The sequence below is a fragment of the Elephas maximus genome, chromosome 11 (genome assembly GCF_024166365.1).
Source record: "Elephas maximus indicus isolate mEleMax1 chromosome 11, mEleMax1 primary haplotype, whole genome shotgun sequence".
Taxonomy (NCBI): domain Eukaryota; kingdom Metazoa; phylum Chordata; class Mammalia; order Proboscidea; family Elephantidae; genus Elephas; species Elephas maximus.
This window is the reverse complement of record NC_064829.1, coordinates 22009258-22028181: the sequence shown is the minus strand read 5'-3', so window position 1 is coordinate 22028181 and position 18924 is coordinate 22009258. Positions and strand designations below refer to the sequence as shown.

The 18924-nt window shown below is 39.7% G+C and overlaps 1 protein-coding gene across 14 annotated transcripts in view; it reads left to right on the top strand.

Annotated features, from left to right (window-relative positions):
- DLGAP1 (DLG associated protein 1) overlaps nucleotides 1–18924 on the top strand; it is a 1139806-nt gene that overhangs the window by 18008 nt on the left and 1102874 nt on the right. For 11 of the 14 annotated variants that reach the window (XM_049901315.1, XM_049901321.1, XM_049901327.1 and 8 more), the window contains exon 1: nucleotides 4028–7490. The exons of the other annotated variants lie outside the window; for them this stretch is intronic. The gene's annotated coding sequence lies outside the window, so the exon portion shown is untranslated. Of the gene's footprint in view, nucleotides 1–4027; nucleotides 7491–18924 lie in introns of those variants that run through there. 14 annotated transcript variants of the gene reach the window in all.

Below are 18924 nucleotides of genomic sequence, written 5' to 3'. Positions count from 1 at the left end.
AGGAACTGAGTTACAGGCACAAAGAGAAACAGGATAAAGCATGGTGTTATGGAGAAATGACAAATAAGGGTGCCTGAAGCATAAAATGACAGGATGTAGTGTATTAAGAAGTGAAGCTGGAAAAGTATACATGACTAGGTCATAAGATACCTTAAATGCAGTGGTGTATCTAGGGTATTGCACTGGCCCTGGGCGTGTGGTGCCACTGAGCAGTTTCCACTAACCTGGTACAGCCCAGTGTCCTTCCTCAAGCACGGCAATGTGTTAATTAAAAAATTAGCAAGCTTGAGTTGTATTTTTGAGCAGATATTATGGTAAAGTTATCTGAAAGAGGGGTATCAGATGTTTGGACAGGGGTGCCATTTCAGTGCTTGTCGTAGGTGCCATTTTCTGTAGATATGCCAGTGGCCCTGTTGGGTTAATAGAAACTGCTCAGTGGCGACAGCATCCAGGGCCCTGCAATAGCTGCCATATCCTACCTAGTTACACCTCTGCAGTTAGATGCTACTTTACAGGTTGGAACTTTAGCTTACAGGTCATGGCGTGCTAACCATCAAATGATTTAATTTGGAAACTGAACTAAATAAAAGCATTTCAAAATGATTTATTTAATATAACCTCAGAGGACAGTTTGGAGGGAAGTAAAATTGAACATAGAATGAGCAGTAAGGAGGCTCTTGAATTTGCATGGAAAAGAGATGGTGATGGTTCAAAGTAGGCTAGAGATGCCAGGGTTGTGGAGGGGAGGTGTGTTTGAGAGAAATGTAGGCAGTTAGTTGGTAAAATTTGATGACTTGATGTGACGAAGTAAAAGTCTAGGAGTTTCTGGCTTAAACAACTAGGAGGATAAGGTCCATGAAATGAAAAATAATAGTTGTATGAAAATACTGGCATAAAACTTAGAATAATGGTCAAGTGAAAAGGAAAGGACTAGGAGACAGAAAAGACAATTCCTAGAATCCCAGAAGACCATGAACAAGGTGGAAGAGAAGAGAAATTGAAGTAGGTAAGTTAACATGGTGACAAAAGAGACGGCAGCATTCAATTATCTCTCAATTACCTTATCAGTGGAGGGGGAGGGCATAATCTAAAACTACTATCACTTAGCTGCATCCATAATTGAAATTTGCCAAGAGTTTTGGTGTATTTAATTGTGATTGCTCCAGATATTCTACGAAATCATAACTCTTTAACCACAGTAATAAATCCACTCTGTAAAAGTGTAGTTCTGGAGAGATGAGAATCTGCCCAACTTCTGAATTCTTTCTTTTACTCCCTTCTTTCAACACATGAAAAGATTAAACTGTATGACACCCAAAGCCAGGGTAGCAGCTGGTCACAAGCATAAGAGATAGGACTGGGGAAGTTGACAAAAGCTGTGCCTCAGTTACCTAGTCATGCTGTAACAGAAATACTAAAAGTGGGTGGCTTTAAAGAACAAATTTGTTTTCTCACAGTTCTGTAGGCTCCATAGCAGGGTTTTGATGAGTCCGTTCCCCTCTCCTAGTTTCTGGTGACTGCTGGTGTCCCTTTGCTTATAGAGGATCTTCACGTGGCATCTGTCTTCTCCGTGTGTGTCTCTGTGTCTCTTCTGCTCATTTTATAACTCCGAAGTGATTAGGTTTAGGATGCATCCTGCTCTGGTAGGACTTCATTAACATAATAAAAGAAAACTCCATTTCCAAACAGGATCACATCCACAGGTACAGGGGTTAGGATTTCAGTACATATTTTGGGGGGGTCAAAATTCAATCCATAACAGGCTGTAATTGCACAAAGAGCTGAGAGAAGTCTCGGGGGCTGAAAAATCAAGTAGACACGCATACCAAAAAAAAAAAAAAATCAGATATCATAAATTTGGTAAATTAGATGGTAGACCTGTAGACTACAGAAAAGGTGGCCATCTAAAAGTGGGCAAGGGTGGAAAGTTGCCAGGCAAGTGGTCATGATACCTTGCTTCATGACCAATGATGTTTTATGTTTTATCCTCTTATGAAAAGAGCCAATTCCAAAGCCTGACTGCCTAGGACCTGCAGACAACCAACCAAACCCACTGCCTTTGAGTCAGTTCTGACTCAGAGCATCCCTATAGGGCAGAGTAGAACTGCCCCATAGGGTTTCCAAAAATTTTACGGAAGCAGACTGTCACATGTTTCTTTCAAGGAGCGGCTGGTGGGTTTGAACTGCTGACCTTTCGGTTAGCACCCGAGTGCTTAACTACTGAGCTTAATCACCAGGGTTCCTGGACGTGTAGATAGAGAGATAAATATAAGTACCTGCCTCCTAGCAACACCACCTGGCTGGAGGTAGGGACCTAAAGGCCAGTGGCTCACAAACTGTAGTAGGGATCAGAATCACCTCGAAATCCAGTTGCCATCAAGTCGTCTCTGACTCATAGTGACCCCATGTGTATCAGACTAGAACTGTGCTCATGGTTTTCAATGGCTGGTGCCTGGGTGGACTCAACTTCCAACCTTTAGGTTAGCAGCTGAGTACCTCAACCATTTGCACCACCCAGGGACTCTGGAGGGCTTGTTAAAACACTGATTTCTGTGCCACACCCCCAGAGTCTCTGATGCAGTGTCTGAGCTCTGACCAGAGAATTTGCATTTCAGACAGGTTGCCCAGTGGTGCTGATGCTCCTGGGCCAGTGATGACACCTTGAGAACCACTGCTGTAGGTCATCAGCTCTTATCCCTCAGTGCACATTAGAATTCTGTGACAAGTGTGTAAATATACACATGCCTGAGCACTCCTTAGTGATTGAGATTGAGGTCATCTAATGGAGCCTGAGAATCGATTTCAATGTGTAGCTAAATTTGAGAATTATTGATACATGCAGAGGTAGAGGTAAAAACGGAACCCTGGTGGTGCAGTGGTTGAGAGCTCGGCTGCTAACCAAAAGATCAGCAATTTGAATCTACCAGGCGCTCCTTGGGGCAGTTCTCTACTCTGTCCTGTAGGGTCACTATGAGTGAGAATCGACTAGATGGCAACAGGTTTGGTTTTTGTTTTGTTTTTTGTAGAGTAAAATAAAGTTAAACGATGGCAGGTTAGTTCTTTTTTGTATTCAGCAAGGCCATCTTTCAGGTGAGTTGACTTGTTTCTTTAAGCCTATAAGTTTACATTCTTCATGGAGTCTAATAGTGCTTATATTTAACTAAAACATTTTACTTGCTGCTTCTGCTTAACTAGACTCAATCAAACTCTTATGGCAATACAGCATTTAGTGAGTAACATTGTTAATAATTTATAAACTGTCAGAGAATGTTATCTTAAGGAAACAAAGGAGAAATCTCTAGCCGTGGGAGTAAGACTTTGGTTTTCTCCAGGGCTTCCAGTGGTTCTTTCTGGTTTGACCCCTGCTGAGAACTTGCATTCCCATCCCAGATATACTGAATCAGAATCTACATTTTAACAAGAACCGGTTTCAAGCCTGGTTTTCTCCATCTTCTTTAGTTATCTAGTGATGCTGTAACAGAAATACCGTAAGTGGTGGCTTTAAGAAACAGAAATTTATTTTCTCACAGTTTAGGAGGCTAGAAGTCTGAATTCAGAGCACTGGCTCTACGGGAAGGCTTTATCTCTCTGTCTGCTTGGAAGAAAGGTCCTTGTCTCTTTGAGCTTTGGCTCCCAGGAGATCATCATGTGACTTGGCATCTCTCTTCCCCCAACTCTGCTTCTCTCACTTGCTTGTCTTATCTCTTTTCTATCTCAAAAGAGATTGACTCAAGATACACCCTACACTGATCCACCCTCAGTAACATAGTGAAGACAACCCATTCCTAAATGGGATTCTAACTGCAAGTATAGAAGCTAGGATTTACAACACGTATTTTTTGGGGACACAGTTCAATCCATAACACCATCCTTGCTGCCAGGACTTATAATAAAAACAGTTTTTCCAAAACAATGATAAAGCAGTAAAGAGGAAAATCCAATAAAGCTGCTGAGGAATGACAGTGCTCTAGGACAGATAGGTTGGTTCATTTCTGAAATTTTATGAGAAATACCCACCAACTGAAACCTTGACAAAGTTTTTTTAAAAAATTTTTCTTGTGATTTAAGTGAAAATTTACAAATCAAGTCAGTCTCTCATGCAAAAATTTATATATACCTTGCTATATACTCCTAATTGCTCTCCCCCTAATGAGACAGCACAGTCCTCTCCATTCTCTCTTTTCATGTCCATTCTGCCGGCTTCTGACTCCCTCTGCCCCCTCATCTCCCCTCCAGATTGGATATGCCAACATAGTCTCATGTATCTACTTGATACAGGAAGCTCATTCTTCACCAGCATCTTTTTCTATCCCATTGTCCAGTCCAATCCCTGTCTGAAGAGTTGGCTTTGGGAATGGTTCCTGTCTTGGGCTACCAGAAGGTCTGGGAACCATGACCACTGGAGTGCTTCTAGCCTCAGTGAGACCATTAAGTCTGGCCTTTTTACAAGAATTTGGGGTGTGCATCCCACTGCTCTCCTGTTCCCTCAGGGGTTCTCTGTTGTGTTCCCTGTCAGTGCAGTCATTGGTTGTAGCCGGGCACCGTCTAGTTGTTCTGGTCTCAGGCTGAAGTAGTCTGCGGTTTATGTCGCCCTTTCTGTCTCTTGGACTCATAATTACCTTGTGTCCTTGGTGCTCTTCATTCTCCTTTGGTCCAGGTGGGTTGAGAACAATCGATGCATCTTAGATGGTTGCTTGCCACTGTTTAAGACCCCAGATGCCACTCTCCAAAGTGGGATGCAGAATGTTTTCTTAATAGATTGTATTATGCCAGTTGACTTAGGTGTTGCCTGAGACCGTGGTCCCCAAGCCCTTGTCCCTGCTACATTGACCTTTGAAGCATTCAGTTTATTCAGGAAACTTTTTTGCTTTTGGTTTAGTCCAGTTGTGCTGACCTCTCCTCTATTGTGTGTTGACAAAGATTTTTAATGCAACTTCAGAGAGAGGGAAAATAGTGAAGCTTCATATAATATACTCGGGAAGCATAACACTTTGGATTCACAGATGAAATTTTAGACCTCCCTCATGTCTTTTAGAATTACTAAATAATTGATTAGCTAACAATAGTTGATGTATTAAAAAACCAAACCCAGTGCCGTCGAGTCAATTCCGACTCATAGTGACCCTATAGGACAGAGTAGAACTGCCCCATAGAGTTTGCAAGGAGCACCTGGCGGATTCGAACTGCCAACCCTTTGGTTAGCAGCCATAGCACTTAACCACTATGCCACCAGGGTTTCCAGTTGATGTATTATGATGATATAATTTTGATTTTGTTTGCCAGTTTCACCTCTGTGTGTAGAAGATAATAGTTTTTCAAAGATCATACCCGTACACTGAAATGGCATTTCTGCTTGCTTCTTACAGCTTTTGAATTGCCTACTTAACATAGTTGGACGGTATTTTAAAATAAGCAGAGAGTAATATGTTGTCTTAGTTATCTAGTGTTGCTATAACAGAACTACCACAGGTGGATGGCTTTAACAAAGAGAAATTTATTTCCTCACAGTGTAGTAGTAGGCTAGAAGTCCAAATTCAGGGCGTCAGCTCCAGGGGAAGGCTTTATCTCTCTGTTGGGCTTTCCATCAATCTTACCCTGGACTAGGAGATTCTCCGTGCAGGGACCTGGGGATCCAAAGAGCCTGCTTTGCTCCTGGCACTACTTTCTTGGTGGTATGAGGTCACCCCTCTTTGCTCACTTTCCTTTCCTTTTATCTCTCGTAAGATAAAAGGTGGTACAGGCCACACCCCGGGAAACTCCCTTTACATTGGATCAGGGTGTGACCTGGTAGGGGTGTTACAGTCCCACCCTACCTCTTTTTAACGTAAAATTACAATCACAAAATGGAGGATAATCACAGAATACTGGGAATCATGGCCTAAGCAAGTTAATACAGACATTTTGGGGGGACATAATTCAATCCACGAAAGAGGCTCCAGTACACCATGCTGTAGTTTCTCTGCTGCTGCCAGATCTCTACTGCTGCGGGTCCTCCGCTGCTGCCTCTCCTCTATCCATTCACAGTTTCAAACCTGTTCCTACATTTCAGGTATCTGTTGGAGCAGCACCCCACTCTCAGTACCAAATTCTGTCTTCTTGATACACACAGTTTTAGGGGGACATAATCCATGACATACAGAAAGAGGATTTATTTCTTCTTTTCTACGGCTAATTTTTGTGATCCAAATAATGGACTGTCCCCTTTGTAAAAACAACTTAATTGAAAAGAAATATCTTCTTGCAGGACCAGCAGAAGAAGCACTTCTCCTTTACAGGAGTTGAGAGTTGGGAATACCAGAGGATAATGGGGAAGCAAACGGGAACTATATGGGACCCAAGGTGGGTGAACTGGGTGGTGGAGGCTCAGCAGCACAAGGGAAGGAAAGAGAGTGGTATCCAGACTATTTGTGTAATGTCAGCAGATTCAAGAAGAAAGAAGGATTAGGAAATAAAGTTCAGAAAACAGAGAGTATAGCTAAAAAAACAAAGCAAGAGAAAGAAAAAGTTGGTGTATCAATTTTCTTTTTCTACTTAACTAATCACTGTAAAACTTAGTGATATAAAACAACCATTTTATTATACTCACCAATTTTGTAGGTGAAATTCAGACAGGGCATAGCAGGATGGTTTGTCTACACTCCATGATGTCTGAGGCTTCAGTTGGGAGGACACCAAGGTTGGGAGTGACCCAGTGGGTGGAGGGCTGGAATCATCTAGAGGCATCTGGCAGTTGATACTGGTTGTCAGCTGGGACTTTATCTGGGTTATTGGCTAGAATATCTATACATGGCCTCTTATGTGACTTCTTGGGCTTTGTTCCAACATGGTGGTTGGCTCCAGGTATTATTCCAAGAGAATAGTGTGGAAGTGTGTAGCATTATTATGATTTAGCCTCAGAAGTCACATAGCGTGACATCTATGTACTCAACTTGTTGAGTCAGTCACAAATGTCTATGCAAGTTCAAGGAAGGGAAAATAGATCCCATCTCTTTATTGACAGAGTATCAAAGTCACATTATAAGACAAGCATGTGGGATAGAAGACGTTGGAGCCATCTTTGGAAAATGCAGTCTTCCAGTTAGTGTACAAACATTTGGAGCAAATGCAGCAAAGCTGTGTTAATGTAATAATTGAGGGAATTGCTGAAGGACTCTGTAAATCTCCTGCCATACCTAGAATGCAGGAACAAATTTGTGTCAGGAGACACAACATAATAGTCAAGAAAATTATGATTGATCCATAGCAGCTGTTTTTCCAGAGCAGATGACAAAGTGTTATTCAGCTAATAAGTGCCTATTAAATAAAATACCTCCCCCCCCACCGCTTTTTTTAACTCTCACCTAGTAGCAACTCAAAAGAGGTGATACCATTTTTTTTAAGTCTTCCTGTGGAAATTATTGAGGAAGTTCTGTCCAATGGCTTGACATCCTGAAACTTTGTTTGACATATGGATGGATAATCCTGGGGAAGACTAACAAGTGACCGAGCAGGTATGGATCAAGAACAGCCTTTGATAAAACTGAAAACAAATTTTAGTTTCAATGGTCCCAGTAAGCTGGTAGCTGTAAGTATGTGAGATGTATGTATGTTTAGACTGATGTCATATGACTGAAAAACACAAAAGGATAAAATGTTAAATGTGGTAATATCACCAAAATGGGAGTCAAGGAGTATATGTGTTATTGCTGACTTGATACATTGGCAAAGGACTATCTAAGATAATAAACTCAAGACCAAATACTGATGTAGAGGACACTTCATGAAACACATATACATACGTACATAATACACGTATATATATACACATATACATAAAACTCTAGTTATTGTACCTAAAGATAATCGGAAAAGGTAATTTAAACTTTTTCGTATTGGTGATTAATGAGCAAATCATTTAGAATCTGAAGTCAGTAAAAAGAATATGCAATGATTAGGCTATGAAAGGAGAAAAACAGAAGGAAGTAGAAACAAAAAAAGAACAAAGTTATTAGACATAGGAATGGTTTAGGAATATACTATACACCTGCTCCTCACTTATCGACTGTCTCATTATTTGACATTTCGCATTTACAACAATAGTAAAAAATCTACTATCTGGCTATTTTGCACATTTAACGATGTGTGCCTGGCATTAATGAACACCGAGGTGCACAGTGAGAGTAATGCTCACTGTGATAGTTAAGGTTATGTGTGAACTTGGCTGGGCCATGGTTCTTGTGGTTTGGCAGTTATGTAATGATTTAATTTGGCAGTTATGTAATGATATAGTCATCCTCCAGTTTGTGATCTGATGTGGTTATCCTCTATTTTTGCATAATGCCAATTTTTACATAACAACCTGGTCTTTGAAACCTAGCCATGTCATTAAGTGAGGAGTGAGTATACTTATTTTTTTCTTCACCTGCTAATTTTGCTAATTTTACCTTAACAAGAGCTCTTATTTATTGAGATTTTACTTTATGCCAAGGCATCTCACTTGGTTTACATTCATTTTTATCATTCAGCCTTTATAACGACCCCATGGAATAGGCACTATTCCCATTTACACAAAAGGGAACTGGCTCAGAGAGGTTAATAAATTTGATTAAGTTCACACAATGAATGACATAATTGTGGTTTGAATGTAGCTCTATTTCTGTTCTCCTAGCTCTTAAACGATACATTATATTTAAGGACAAAAAATAGGAGCAGTATGCATTTTGTCCATCTGGGTAATGAAGATACTACTTATTTCAAAACTTTGATGAGGCTTTTCTCCTTCAAGATGGTTTGTCTGAATGTGTGTGTGTGTGTGTGTACGTGTGTACCTACCTCTCTTTTTTCTTCTACTCATCTGCACATATCAAACTGGTTAACACTTAGATTTTTTTCATATAACAGAACACATGAGTTTTTGTGGAGAATTTTAATTTTGTGACAGTAAATTAAAAGAGAGAGAGGAAATTGGAAAAGAAGGAAAATGCCAACCAGTGAGTGGTAGTGAGAAGGGCTACCCTGATTTTGAATCCAGGCTCTGAATTTACTAGCTTTGCAAACTTGAGCAAAGACTGGACAGCTATGAGCCTTCCTATATGCAAGAAGACAGAAGACGATGATATTAACTTCATAAGATTGAGGAATTGAATGATATAACACATCATAGGTACCTAGCTAAGAACCTGGCCAAAACGGTTTAGTTGAATCTGACCACTAAAGTACTGGGGAAAACAGAACTCTGATACCTGCCCTGCTTGGACTACCCTGGAATTTGAAGTTCAGAGGTCAGATTCCTGATAGGTGGAGAAAGAGAACTGGTTAGACCAATTGGCTTGCTGACAGTTTGGCTAGAGTAAAGGAGCTAGAAGGAAGGGTAAATAATCTAAATAATTTTCTTATTTTCCTTTCAAGTCCATATCAGAAAGCAGCCTTACACTCGTCTTTAAACTCAGGGATTAGTCCTAAATTGGAAAATAGAAAGAAGGTGTCTCTCAGTAGGGAAACTGAGCTGCAGTTTTTCCTCCCAGTAACAAAGGTATGTAAATAAAATGTTTCCTAGCTATATTTCTTACAGAAAAGTTGAATGCAAAATTTAAAAGGTAATGCCTGCCTTATATTTTCAACTAAAAAAAAAAAAAAAGTAGCACACTTATCTAATATGGATGATACAGAGATTAGTAGGAATTCACATTCTCCTTGAAGAGACATACATGTAGCTGACAGTCTGTGCTATCAAACAGAAGAAAATGCTATTGCGTAGTGAAATGAAGCTTTGAGAGTAAAGAACAGATTTTAATTCATAAAATAGAAAATAGTATGGAAAAGGCTTCTTGAAGGAGATAGATGCCTTTTAGGTTGGGCTTTGAAGAAGAATTTCACAGCCAGGCTCAGTGACCAAACAAAAGGACTGAACATGTTTAAATTGTTATTAGGTGCTGTTGAGTCGATTCCGACTCACTGCAACCCTATGTACAACAGAACAAAACACTGTACTATCCTGAGCCTTCCTGACAATGGTTCTTATGCCTGAGCCCATTGTTGGAGCCAGTGTGTCAGTCCATCTCATTGAGGGTCGTCTTCTTTTTTGCCGACTCTCTACTTTGCCAAGCATGATGTCTTTCTCCAGGGACTGGTGCCTCCTGATAATGTTGTTATTATCATGAGGTGAAGTCTCACCATCCTCGCTTTTAAGGAGCATTCTGGCTGTACTTCTTCCAAGACCGATTTGTTCATTCTTCTGGCAGTCCAGGATATATTCAATATTTTTGGCAGTACCATAATTCAAAGGCATCATTTCTTCTTCGGACTTCCTTATTCACTGTCCATCTTTTCCATGCATGTGAAGTGATTGAAAATATCATGGCTTGTGTCAGGCATACCTTAGTCCTCAAAGTGACATCCTTGCTTTTAACACTTTAAAGAGGACTTTTGCAGCAGATTTGCCCAACGCAACACTTGATTTGATTTCCTGACTGCTGCTCCTGTGGGCATTGATTGTGGATCCAGGTAAAATGAAATCCTTGACAACTTCAGTCTTTTCGCCATTTATCATGATGTTGGTTATTGTACAGTTGTGAGGATTTGTTTTCTTTATGTTGAGGTATAGTCCGTATTGAAGGCTGTAATCTTTGATCTTAATCGGTGTTTCAAGTCCTCTTCGATTTCGGAAAGCAAGTTTGTGTCATCTCCATATTGCAGATTGTTAATGAGTCTTCCTCCAATTCTGATGCTAAGTTTTTCTTCATATAGTCCAGCTTCTTGGATTATTTGCTCAGCATACATGTTTAGATAGAGAAAAGAAAATTTTTTTCTCTATCTATAAAGCAGTGAGTAATTTGTGATGACTGGAATATAGGGTGTGTAGCAAGATACAGATCATAGAGGAGCTTTGGGAAATAAACTAAAGAGTTTGATTTTATTTTTTATGCAGCAAAAAATCATTGAATTTTTTTTTTTTTGAGCAGACCTCTCTCTTCTAGAGCCTGTCCAGATTTTGATACTAGAATATTCTGTAACTGACTGAAGAAGGACTAGGTGGAAGTCAAGTAGATGTTTACATGGAGTTTATGTCCCCAGTCTGTAACATGTAAGATGCTTTGAGTTCTGGTGATGTGATTAGGGAATCAGTGAGTCAAAGTGATGAAGAGAATTCTTTCTTTTAACCCTTCAACCATTTTTCAGAATCGGTTCACCTTATTTGACTGTGACAAGAATGTAAGTCCATGAGGGCCTCTGTATCTGCAGTGGCTAGAACAATATCTAGTAAATTAATAAATATTTGATGAACAAATGAATTATAGAATGATTTATTATGTGTGTTCAACAGCGTAGGTACATATTTCCCTTTAACTTTTCCGAAAAACAAAGTATTCTTGATGGAACTAAGTGGTTTTTACGAAGTTTGGTCATGGTAATTGAGTTCTAAAAGGTAAATGTCATGGATTGAATTATGTCCCCCCAAAAATGTGTGCATCGACTTGGTTAGGCCATGATTCACAGTATTGTATGGTTGTCCTTCATTTTGTAATTGTAATTTTATGTTAAGAGGATCAGGGTGGGATTGTAACACCACCCTTACTTAGGTCACCTCCCTGATCCAGTGTAAATGGAGTTTCCCTGGGGTGTGGCCTGCACCACTTTTTATCTCCCAAGAGATAAAAGGAAAGGAAAGCAAGGAGAGAGTTGGGGATCTTATACCACCAAGAAAGTGGCACTGGGAGCAGAGTACGTCCTTTGGACCTGAAGTTACTTTGCTGGGATGCTCCCAGGCTGAGGGAAGACTGATGACAAGGACCTTCCTCCAGAGCTGACAGAGAGAGAAAGCCTTCCCCTGGAGCTGAGAACCTGAATTTGAACTTGGAGCTTACTAGACAGTACGAGAATAAATTTCTTTTTGTTAAAGCCATACACTTGTGGTATTTCTGTTATAGCAGCACTAGATGACTTAGACAGTAATTAAGCACTTTTTTGTTAACATTTGGTGATTAGATTAAAAAAAAGTTCTCAAGAGCACACTTAGGTATGTTTAGGTAGAATTTTAATATGCTGGAACAGAAAATTTTAATATGCTGTCTATTTCTGGCACTTTATTACAGATGAAGATACTGGGGCCTAGGGAAGTTAATTGAATGACTTAGTCAAAGTTATCTAATGTATAAATGTTGAAGCCAAAACTAAGGGTAAAACAATCGCCTCCGATAGGACTCCTACTCTTGGTGACCCCATATGCGTCAGAGTAGAACTGTGCCCCATAGGGTTTTCAATAACTGATTGTTGGAAGTGGATTGTCAGCCCTTTCTTCCCAGGCACTTCTGTGTGGACTTGAATTTCCGACCTTTTTGGTTAGCAAACCGAGCATGTTAATCATTCGCAACACCGAAGGGCTCCTAATATTCATTTCAGTATTGTTTCAGCTGTTTATTACTGCATGCTACTTTGTTTTTAAAGTCAAGTCAAAGATCTTCTACTTTGGTTAAACTGTTTTGGGGAAAAAAACATCTCCATAGGGCCCTACGGAATACCCAGAAGGAAAACACATCTCCTGTGGCTGCTTAAAATTTTAAATCTTAGGGTGGCAGAACTCAGGGAAGACAAGGAAATTAAATGTATGGTATAGTTAAATAACTTAGTGTTAAAAAAAAAAAAGGTGAGGCATGTGGATTGACTGTGGGACTGATTAACTTCTTATGGGTTCGTTTCAGGGAATTCTGTTCACATAGACTAGACTTTTTCTACAGGAGATGGCTCAGAAGTATCTAGAATTATAAGGATATTTACTAAAAAAGACCTAAGAGATTGCTTATTCAATACCTGTATTTTACAAGTTGGAAAAGAAGATCCCCAGAGATATTAAGTAATATGCCCAAGGTCGCAAAACTAAATGACTGCACGAGAACCAAAACCTAGCTCTCTTGATTTGAAGGAAGTAAATACTGATTTTCAGCTATAAAATGCACATCGTTAAATAAGTATTTGGGTTTAAGATGATGTATTTTAAAATGTTTTAACTTATTTAATATCTCTTCATGTTATGAAGCATAACAATTCAAATACCATTTAAGTTAAGATAAACACCATCCACACCAAAAAATGTCCCCAGGCTCTGCCACTTCCTAACCTCAGCCTGTCTCGCATCCTACACAGTGAACTGCTGTCCTGAACTTTACCTTTATTTTATCCTTCTCTTGCTTTTTAAAAATTCTTTGGATATTATAGGTATTATTTCTGAACGATCTGTGTTTTGGTTTTGCTTGCTTTTCAACTTCATAAAAATGCCGGCAAAACGTTTGCATTCATTTGTAAGTTGCTTTTTTTTCATTTAAAGTATATTTCTAAGATCGGTCTATGCTAACACAGTAAATAAATTTTCAGTGTTGTATGGAATTCCATTTTATGGCCATTCTACAGTTTGTTCATTTGGTCTCTTGTTTTGTACCTTTTAGTTTATTTGAAGGTGGTTCGCTTGTTGTTGTTGTTTTTTTCCTTTCACCAGCCAGGTGGCCACACGCGTTCTTACGTGAGCATGTCATGTGTGTCATGATAAATATATGTGAAAGCCTGGGCTGTACAGTGTGCCAGCATTACAACATACTGCCCAGCTGTTTTGCAAAGTGACTGCGCCAATTTTGACTCCTACAAATGGTGCGTAAGAGTCCCGGTGTTCTCAATCCTTGCCAATACGTAGTATCATCACCCTTCTTAATTTTTGCCAATCTAGTGGGTGGATATTAGCATTCAAAAGTTATTTTTATTGTGATTTGGAGCACAATATTTTTTCTGTAAGAAATACAGGTACAGTATTACAAGGGGATGTAAAAATCAAGTCATTTTATAAATATTCACTCAGACAAAATGATTCAGGAAGAGACCTGATAGATTTACATGAAGGAAATCTCTAACGTGTTTGTTAGATACTAGGTATTTTCACATATTCAGAGGGATGGTTGGTGATAAATTCAGCAATATCACCTTCATGTTCATTAATATTTAAAGATAACCTTGAATTAATTAAATGAAGTTCAATTTATTCACAGTTATTCAATTTATCCTGCTGTTTTAACTTATCCTGGAAGAGAATACAGTAAAATGGAAATTGCTTGTATATATAGATGACTCAGGATGAAATCATACATTGACCTAAATAGATTATGATGCAAAGGCTTGTAAAGTAATAACGTGATCATTCACAAGGCTGTCTGATATGTTCACAATCAAAAAATCTTTCTAAAACCCTTTTAGGTCCTTAGTTGAAAAGTGCCCTGGCTCTGCATATGATATGACTCTGGTGACGTGCCACAGGCTCTCCCGACTCATTTTATGGGGTTCAATATCCCCGCACCAACTTCCTATTCTAATGTGGTGGTAAAATTTTAGAAACCCTAGTACCCCCTCCCACCCTCCGCTAAAGCATAAAAAGAAGCTTTGCTGTAAAAACTTGTTACTAAAAATAGACAAATGCACTCAGAGAAGCAGCACATCTTTTGGTAAAGACCCAGAAATGAAATTCATCGCACTGTGAGGCCCTGTAGAAAAGCTGAGGCGATGTGGATTCCCAGACACCTGTTATACTTACACCGGCAAGTTTGCAGGACTCGAGACGATCTGGAGCTCACAAGCCCGGCATAGTCAAGGGTCTCCCCCAAGCCCCCAGACCTGTCCTTTGCTTATTGCGTAACTCCTCTCCCAGCTCCACGGTTAGCCTTCCCCCAAGGTGGACTTAACCCATCTGTCTGTTGCACTGTCCCTGTTTATTCTTCCCTTCCGCTGCATGTGGCTTTGCTCCATATGATATCAACAGCAGGGGAAAACAGAGTCTTCCTGCTCCATTTGGTTAATTAATCTCCTACTGTGTCTGTGGCTCACCTTGTTCTTCTGTTTACAGGGTTAGAAAAACTCTGACACTTTCTCCTTTTAGTTTTCCTTTATCTTCATACACCTTACCAAACAAACTACAGTCTCCAAAGCCCACTATGTTAATGCATTCTATTTCTACCAACTCAAAACTAGACTACATCCAACATCAATAACCTCATAACTGTATCTTGAGAGATGATATTCTTAAACAAATGCATTTCATGCAATTTAACCTAATATATTGCCTTTTACAATACAATGTCTTTGCCTTTTGATCAGTGCTACCCAGTGTTCTTGAAGGTACCCAACCTCATTTTATTGGCTTTACATGATTTTGATCTAATTGAGGAGATAATGCATACTTAAGAGGAAAACATAATAATTTAATAATATCTATCATTTACTGGAAACCCTGGCGGTATAGTGGTTAAGTGCTACAGCTGCTAACCTAAAAGCCGGCAGTTCAAATCTAACAGGTGCTCCTTGGAAACTCTATGGGGCAGTTCTACTCTGTCCTATAGGGTCGCTATGAGTCAGAATCAACTCGATGGCAGGTTTGGTTTTTTGGTTTGGATCATTTACTGGGATCTTATTTTGTCCAAGGGAGATGAAACTTTGCTATGTGTATTATCATATAATTCTTACAGTAACCCTGTGATGTAGGTAATGTTATTATTCCCATTTTACAGATATGGAAACTGAGGCACAAGGCTGTCCATGGTCATACCAGAGGTAACTCATGGAACCAGTAGGGAGACGAGGTGTGAACATGAAAAATCTGGCTCCAGACCCAGTATTCTCAATCACTGGTCCCTACTTCCTTAACAATATAATGCACATTTCATTCTCTTTACATACTTTCTCAACAGGACAGGCCTTCTAAGTAAACAAATCCGTTCTGTGGTCCAAGAGCTTAGGCAGTGAGTGCTACAAGTGTTCAAAAGCAGAAACGATCACAGCCAGTATTTATATTTAAAAGAAACTTTCTGGAGTTTAAGTTGGAATACATGAATAGAATAGGACTTCCAAATGCCTTATCAATGCCAGTTGGGGAAAGATGTTTAGATAGAGCACATCTTGTACAGTGGCCTAGAATTTGGCCATATTAATTATTACATGCATTAAGAGTGTGGAGGTGGGGTTTAGGGAAGGGAAGAGTAGGGGACCAAGAGGACCAGCAGTTCATGTGCATGTGGACTGTTTGTGGTGGTGTTACATTTCTAACACAACCCTCACGCAAACACTTGACCCAGTTGAGTGCTTTTATCCTGTTGATGCTTTACAGAGTTCTGGATGCTGTAACTTCCTTTTCCTATTGCTTTTATCTCAAAGTTAATGTGATCTTTTCCATTTTGAGGAAAAATGCTGGGTCAATGTGAACCACTAGGCAATTGGGTATTAGAGGAAGTTTAAAAATTTTTTTATGATGATGGGTTCCTGCCTTCAAGGAATTTACTATCATGTTCAGGAAGAAAGACTGGTGCAGCCCCAATTCATTACGGGGGCAAACAACCTTAATGTAAGATTTTATGGAAATAACTATAAACCATTATGACGTGGTGGTAGCAGGTTACAGATGGTAAGAAGTAAGGAGGAGGGTTGTTCACTTTCATTCCAGCCTCGCCTCAGTATAGCCTGTCGTTTAAGTTCCATGAAGGCGGTAGTCATGTCTGTCTTGGTCACTGCAGTGTCTTCAGTACCTGGCATAATGCCTGTCCTGTAGCTGATGGTCAGTAAATGTTTGAATGCATTTTAGTTTGGGCTGAAAAATATGGGGGAAATATTTTTCTGCATGCCTAAAAATGGTGTTGTAGGGCAGTGCTTCAGAACAGATAGGTAGGTGTCCTTGGCATATTTTTATTTCTACCTGCAGGGTTGTGCCCGATGTGCCCTATCATAGTTGCTACACCACTGAACCAGTCCGGGAAGTGGAGGTGACACCCGACTTTACGTTAAGATAGTGGTGGAACAGTAGGACCCTAAACACAGATTGGGCTCAGAGTATGAGCACAGTTAGTCACTGAGGTCCAGCGTCCGTACTGGTGGCCAAATATTCAACAATATAGTTTCATGATTGAATTTCAAAAATAATGTACAGTATATTATTTGGCTCAAAGATGAAATAACTAAGCTCTTGTAATAATTTGTGGAACTATTTTTCAAACAATACTTTCTAAGCTTTTGAAATATTTTTATCTAGATTTTGAGCTTGGTGTAATAACAACAACAACAAAAAGTAAAGAAAATGATAATCAAGTATTAGCCAACTAAGGAATGTGCCTCAGTTCCCTGGACACTTGCACAGCGTTTGGTCCATACTAGTCATTCACTCTGTGTTGGAGTGAATGGGGGGATGGAAGTAACTATACTGTAGATTTAAAGGAAGAACGTTTCAGTAGAATAAGCAGTGGCAGTAAATGTCAGATGCGTGCTGCTGAAGAAATCTAGCAATAAATTGTTTTTTGGAAAATAAATGAAGAATAAGATACAAATTTAGGAGTCAACGTCACTGTCTCTTGCATTCGCGCTTTCCTTAAAAAAGAAAAGATCAGCACTTCTAAGAAATACTTAAGGAAAACTACTGCTTCCTTCTTTTCCAATTTATGGTTAATAACTTTGCCATGAAATAAATCAGAATCCCACAGAGAACAGTATGCTCAATATTTGGTCACAGTTTGAAGGCATTCCCAGATGGTTTTAAAAGAAAAACCAATTTTGAGAGACTGCAGCATACATGTCTAATTCTGTCCTTGACATTACTAATGGTCCCTCTATCTCAGTGACTGTAGTCATCTGGACTTATTTATCTCTACATCAAGTGTACATTGTGTTTCTATACATGTGTAATCACTTTATATTAATTTTTTTATTAATAATAAAACAGCCGGAAGCAGAAGGAATGAATTCCAGAAAATGCCCATTAATCTCTTAAACTTTCACTAAACTAGATGAGAAATTTGGGGTCTTGAGATATGGGACCTCAACATGTTGTCATCTCAGTGGTTTATTTGAAGTCAAGTAAAATTAGAAAGGAGGAAAGTTCACATAGTGTCTCAGTTATTAGTGCTGCTGTAACAGAAGTACCACATGTGGGTGACTTTAAAGAACAGAATCTTTTTTTTTTTCCTCACTGTTCTGGAATCTAAAAGCCCAAATCAGGGTCTCAGTCATGTCAGTTCCTTCCTTGTAGATCATCCTGGGTGTTCCTTGTTCTTTGACTCGTAGATGATCCTCACATGTAATCTGTCTCCCCTCCGCCCTTCACCCCCATGTGTGTCCTTCTGAGTCTCATCTGCACTTTTAATAACTCAGAAGTGATTAGATTCGGAACCTACCCTACTTGGGTATGATCTCATTAACATAACAAAGAAAACCCTGTTTCTAAACAGGATTATATCCACAGATATATGGGTTAGGTTTCTATGCATTTTGGGGGCACACAATTTAGTTCACAACACTTAAGTACCCTTCTGAGCTGCAAGGATCTTCCTGCAACCTTTTGAGAAGCTGTTTGCCTCCCTCCCCGCCTGCCTCCATCAAGTGTATAATAAATTCAGTGCAGCTTAAAATCCTCTGTTCCCTTCTTCCCCATGCCTTGCTAAAGTCTTTTATTTGCTGTCTCATGCCCTCAGGATTGGCAGTGTATTACACCTCTGAGGGCCAAACCAAAACCAAACCTAGTGCCATCAAGTTGATTTCGACTCATAGTGACCATATAGGACAGAGTAGAACTGCCCCGTAGAGTTTCTAAGGACTGCCTGGCGGATTTGAACTGCCAACCCTTGGTTAGCAGCCGTAGCACTTAACCACTACGCTCCCAGGACACCTGTGTGTATATATATTGTTCTGGGGTAGGCAGCCTTTTAAGGATCCTGTGAAACAGCTCCCTCATGAATAGACTTTGTGTTAGAAGAGGCTCATCATTAGGGAACATAGATTCCCTCAGTGACAGTCAGAGATGTGAAGGAGCATATCCGCCCTAGTTTTTTTAATCAGCTATTAGAATAACCTAGCAAATTCTGTTGAGAATTCCAGCCTATGTCAGTTTAGGAAGACGGTTCCTGTAGCTTGACGTGAAATGCCTTGCACTTAGTA